General features: G+C 39.1%; 1 protein-coding gene across 1 annotated transcript in view; it reads left to right on the top strand.

The window, feature by feature from the left end:
* Window positions 1–6,000, top strand: part of CTNND2 (catenin (cadherin-associated protein), delta 2) — a 914,052-nt gene that overhangs the window by 127,712 nt on the left and 780,340 nt on the right. The gene's annotated exons all lie outside the window — the stretch shown is intronic.

The following is a 6,000-nucleotide window of genomic DNA, read 5'->3' as shown; positions in this document are numbered from 1 at the left end:
TCCCCGGTCGGATCTTAGAAGCCCAGGCATAATTAGTAAGCATGGTGGGTTCCGCGCTCCAGATGGAGACTCAGCCAGAGTGAGAGAGAGAGCGACATGGGGAGACCAGTATTTCGAGAAACTGATCCCAATTCTTTATTTTCCAGAGTCTGTTTTTATACACTGAGATGTTATACAAAAGTCACGTGGGGACAGCAGTCCTGACTTTTATTAAAGTCAGGTGCTTCACACAAATGTATACAGAGGTCTTAGGGGTGTTACATCATCTTCTGGCCAGGGGGGCCTGCTGACAATTTACGACCCTCTCCTTGTGACAGCGGTCAGTCAGTCAGGACACTTATTTCTCCAGGGCTGATTAGTCTCAAAACAGACGCCACCCAAATAAAGTTACATTCCTACAGGGTGAGGGTGTAGTGGGTTTTAGTTAAGGAAAGAATTTACTTAGCCTAAGGTCTAACGTGATTAATATCAAAGGTTAATACTTATTCCTTCTATATATTCATTAATGTGTGTAAGGGCAGGGGATATGGAGACTTAGCAACAAACGTTGGCTCAACAAATGAAAAACCCTTCACCAACACAATTTCTAATTAGCCCACTATACTTATACTTATAGTTTTCTAACTTTTCTAAGGAACCTGTTTTTAGAAGGTTTAAAGCATCTCGTGCCTCTCACGGTTGGGAGGCTGTGAGCAATCACATGTGGCCGGACGAGCCTGTCAGGCAGGCTAGAGAACCTTCAGAGGAGTTTGTAGGTTAAAACACTCTTGTCACACCCAAGAGTTTTTATTGACTGGAGCTCTAGGTTAACTCCTTCTCCGAAAGAGGTGGTGGGGGACAGCCCCCCGTAAAGTCAGAGGTGTAGGTAAGAGCACAAAGTAGTAAAGTAGGCAGGCTCTGGTTATGGGGGTAGATGCTCGAGGATTTCCAGGGGGACTCCTGAGGCTCGATCCCGCCTTTGCGTATGTCGAGCCTCCTTCCTCATGACCTTTGCCATGGGCGGAGTACCTCACTCTGGCCCCCAACAATGGAACCATCTCCTTACCAACAAACAGGGTTGAAACCAATTGGAGCCAAACTGTCATCGTGCTGCCGCTAGGATAGAGCTTTCATTGACTACCTTGGGCTGGGTGAGGAAAGAGTGCTCCAGACCTCTCAGTCACATTGGCTGAAGTAGAGCTTTTCAAGATGAAGCTGCAGGGGATAGAGAAGCAATGCTGGGAGTTTGCCCTTCCTGAGAAGAAAGTTCAGCCCTAAAATGGGAGGTGGTGAGAGAAGGAACCCTGACTTCTGGTCCCAGCCACTCAGAGTAGAGCTTCCATCTCATTTATGGGCAAGGAGGGGCATGTGCAATTGTTCAAATGCCAGAAACTCTCTTTTTACCAAGATTGAGTTGAATATCTTGGGTTAAAATTTCTCCATTTGTTATATGCTTTTAAGATAATTTCCAGAGACTTTAAATGAGTTATTGTTTTGTTTTGTTTTGAATCATTCTTACCAGTTATGTTTCTTTTACTGGGGGAAGGGTCCTTAAAGCTTCTTGATGGAAGCCCATTCTTAGAAGGGCTTCCCTACCAAGTCCAGTTTTAGAATCTCCATTCCTCTAAAAAGTTCTATGTTCTTTTCCAGTTTATGCTTGTTCCCAAGCTCAGCTTCGGGCAACTGCTAATCTGCTTTCTGAGTCTATAGCTTTGCCTTTTCTAAACGTTTCATATTAAAATGGCATCCTAAATATGTCATCTTTTCCCTCTGGCTTCTTTCATTTTTCATAATGGTTCTGAGAGCCATGCATGTTTCAGCATGCCTTAGCAGTTCATTTCTTTTAATGTCTGAATAGTATTTCATTGTGTGGATATTACACATTCTGCTAATCCATTCCCAGTTACTGAACATTGGTGTTGTTTCCAGTGTTGCGCCATTTTGGATAATGCTTCTATAAACATCTGCATACACATCTCTATGAGGGCATTCATTTTCATTTTGGGGGGGGGGATATAGTCTTAAGGAGTGTAATTTCTGCATATGATGAGTTTATGTTTAACTTTTAAGAAACTGCCAAACTTCTTCAAAGTGGCCACATCATTTGCATTCCCACCAGCAATGTATGAATGTTACAGTTTTTCTGCACTCCAGACAGCATTTGTTATTATCTATCTTTATTGCAGCCATTCTGCAGAGTGTGAAATGTTGCCTCATTTTAAAATTGTGATAATGAAATAGTTATTCCCCTAAGTAAAACTTTTTACATTTTTGAAAATTACTGTCTAAAATATCTGAAGAAATTCAGTTTTGTCTGAGAGGAAAACTGGCATAATTATAAGTTACCAATATTAAGTGATATTGCATATAATATTTTTGAAATAATGATATGTATTAAAGTGATGTACTATTTTCCCCCTGAGATCTCACAAAGGAGCATTTTAATAAAATGTTCTATAATGTTTAGACATCGCAAAGGATCCTAAGATACATAAATTTGATTCTTGAGAACATATTTGGACAATACTATTTTAGAAATACAGTTTTAACTTGATGAGATATATTTATCTTATTAAATTCTTCATCTTCAGTCTTAAAGAATGTTGCATTAGGAAACATAAAATATCACAGTTCTTGGCTGATTTCACTATTAAATTATTAATCAACCTACTTTTTGAAGGATGTTTCTATACACTCATATGGTCTAGATATAATCTTATGTTTGAGACAAGGCATGAAGGTTAATGCCTGAGAAATCCTACCTTCTAGGAAACCTTTCCAGAAATAGAGACATAGAAATTGCTTTTTTCACTGAAATTTCTATGTGGGTGATTTTTATAGGCTCATAAAAATTTTAGAGCTTAAATAGACATTCAACATCAGCATGTCCATTCATTTTATTTTAGAAATGTGAAAACTGTGTCTTAGCATCAGATTTTAGTTGTAAGTAAAACCTTAAAACTTTCCCTTATATTAAAAATAGATGTTGGTATTCACAGGAAATATGGTGAACAGAATCCTTATCAATCAAGCTATGTGGATGTCTTTGTGGTAATTTAACAATGCACCCCTTAATATAATTTGAATATTATCAAGAACTTAATGTTTTTATTTGATATTGTAAAATATAGAATGGAATGTTTTAAAATTAAGTATCTTATCTTCCATATATTAAAATAGTAAGGCCTTTCTACCATGCTAATGCTATGCTAAGTCACTTCAGTCGTGTCTGACTCTGTGTGACCCCATGGACGGCAGCCCACCAGGCTCTGCCATCCCTGGGATTCTCCAGGCAAGAACACTGGAGTGGGTTGCCGTTTCCTTCTCCAGTGCATGAAAGTGAAAAGTGAAAGTGAAGTCACTCAGTCGTGTCCGACTCTTAGAGACCTCATGGACTGCAGCCTACCAGGCTCCTCCATCCATGGGATTTTCCAGGCAAGAGTACTGGAGTGGGGTGCCATTGCCTTCTCCCTTTCTACCATAGAATAAGACAATTTCATAGTAATAAAATCTGTGCATGCTTGTTCAGGAAAAGAAGAAGAGATATTTGCTTCAGAGGAGTCCAGAAAGGACTCCCATGAATGTATGCAAGCTAGATAAATGATAAAAGTATTATAACCTGCAAGGAAACTTCTCTTACAATGGGAAAGTGTATAAATCTTCTGATCTTTAAAGACCTGAATGTGATTCCTGGTCATGGAAGTAAAATTCCACAAGCCACATGGCACAGCCAAACAATAAATAAATAAATACCTAAATGTAAAAGATATTCCTATAAAATGCGTAGAATAAAATGTGGAGAGTGTCTTAATGACATCAGGATGGGAAAAGCTTCCTTAAACAAGCCTTCCCCCCCCCAAAATGCAAAAGCCATAAGGGAAAATAATTGATATTTTAAGACCATATCAGAGTTAATATTTCTATTCAGAAGAGTACAACATGAAAAAACAATTTAAGAGATGTATAAAATCTCTTACATCTGAGAGACTGGGAGAAGCTATGTTTATTTACCAGTAGAGAATTAATACCTGCTATATATAAACAATATAAATGAGTTTAAAAAGAAGAGCACATCCAAGTGGGAAGATGGGCTGAAGCATTTAACTGAACAAGCTGCCAAAGGAGAAACCAGAAACTCTTCTTAGTAATTTGTTCATGCAGTTTAATAAAAAGATGGTCTCTTTGTACTAGTCAATTTGGAAGAAGGCAGATGATCTCAAGTGGTGTCAAGAATGGGGAAACAGAATCCTACTTTCAGGCCTGGTTGGCATGTGTACTCATCAACCCCTGAAGGACCCACTGTGGCTGAACTGGGCGAAATTCAGGCTGCAGGTGTCCAGTGTCCTGCAGTCCACTCTGGTGGACATCATCAGGAACATTCCCTTAGCTCACAAGGAGCCATTCCTAGCAGACTCCCATCCTAGCGTTGCAAAGGGCAGGAGAGATGCCTCAAGGAGTGAAAAAGCAGCTCCTGGAGAACTCTGAATCGACCCCAAGTAATGAGTTAAGTCTCCACAGGCATGAGGACTCAGAAGTACAATGTTACTAAGAAAAAAAAAAAAAAAAAGGAAACAGAATTCAATGACACAATAGATCTTTTTCAAAGGTACACATATAAGTAGATAACCATATGGAGAATGAATTAGAAGAATGTATAAGGGGATGACAGAGGATAAGATGGTTGGACGGCATCACAAACTCGGTGGACATGACACTGATCTAGCTGCAGGCGTTGCTGATGGACAGGGAAGCCTGACGTGCTGCAGTCATGGGGTCGCAGAGAGTGGGACACAACTTAGCCACTGAACTGAATTGAACTGATGTTAAATAAACTTGGATGAGTTGCTGTGAGAGAAGAGGAGTTGAACTGAGAACAGAAAATAAAGAGGAGGATGACCAAAGCAAATACACACACAAACAAACATATAAAAAAAAAAAAAAAGTCATCTTTCCTAGACCACAACAGGTTTTAACCTGAGGGGAAATATGCAGATACATTTCCTCATTTTCTTCTTGAAATTTAAGGAAGTTTAACTTTCAGTCAATTTAACTAGCTTTGTTTTTTTAATTTTTTTCAATAAAGTATGACATATCATAGCCTGTTTGATGTTTGGGACTGACTCTACATTAAAAATATTGAACAAGTGTTCAGATATAAACAACATGTGCCTTCAAATAAAACATAAAATAGATAAAACTGAAGATGGGCAAAATAGCCGACGGTGTTACTCAGTTCTTGGTCTCTGATTCATGAGGTCCCCTAATAGCTGCCGTTTTTGTTTGTTTGTTTTTTGTTTTTCTTTTGATAAGTTCAAACTGTCCTGTTTTAGAGGTAGAAATATTATTTCCACACAAATGCCATCATCGCTCTTAGTGATGTGAGCACCCTGGAGAATTTTAGAGACCCCTGGAGTTCCTATGCCACCTGTGGAGAACAGATGTTACATTATGCACCAAAGGAATTTGTCCCATCCCCTTCTTTATTTTTATTGCCTTCAGGCTTATTGACTCATATATAAGCTCCCCCTATTCCCTTTTCTTGGTTAGGCAATGAGAGTGTAACTCATGTTTAGTAACTCAAGTAAATACTTGGTATATATTTTTCAAAAATACTGACTTGGAATCTAGTGTTTTTTGTTTTTGTTTTTGTTTTTCTCCATAGCGTTGACATTTTCATTTGTTCTGCTACCTGACTAAGTCATTGGCAAATACAGAATTACAGATACTTAGAGTGGCAAGGGACCTCTGGGGTCGCCTGGTCGAATCTGCTGGCCTGGTTCAGCTCGTTGAACTTGCGTCACGCACCTTCACACTGAACACTGTCCTGTGTAGAGGAATTCCCGTGTCACAAATGAGCCTGTTCTATTTGGTGGCACTTGTAATTGCTCAGTAGTTTTCCCATTTGTCTCTTGTCCCACTTTTTGGTCCAGGGCAAAAAAGGAAAGTCCAATTTTAAAAGGACACTTCTCCAGATATTTCAAGATGGCAGTCACATCCCTCCAAGTCTTCTCAAAAGTTGTA

This window comes from Bison bison, unplaced genomic scaffold, assembly GCF_000754665.1.
Source record: "Bison bison bison isolate TAMUID 2011002044 unplaced genomic scaffold, Bison_UMD1.0 scf7180017863887, whole genome shotgun sequence".
Classification (NCBI taxonomy): domain Eukaryota; kingdom Metazoa; phylum Chordata; class Mammalia; order Artiodactyla; family Bovidae; genus Bison; species Bison bison.
Note: the sequence above shows the minus strand (reverse complement) of the source record. Positions and strands in the feature narration are given on the sequence as shown.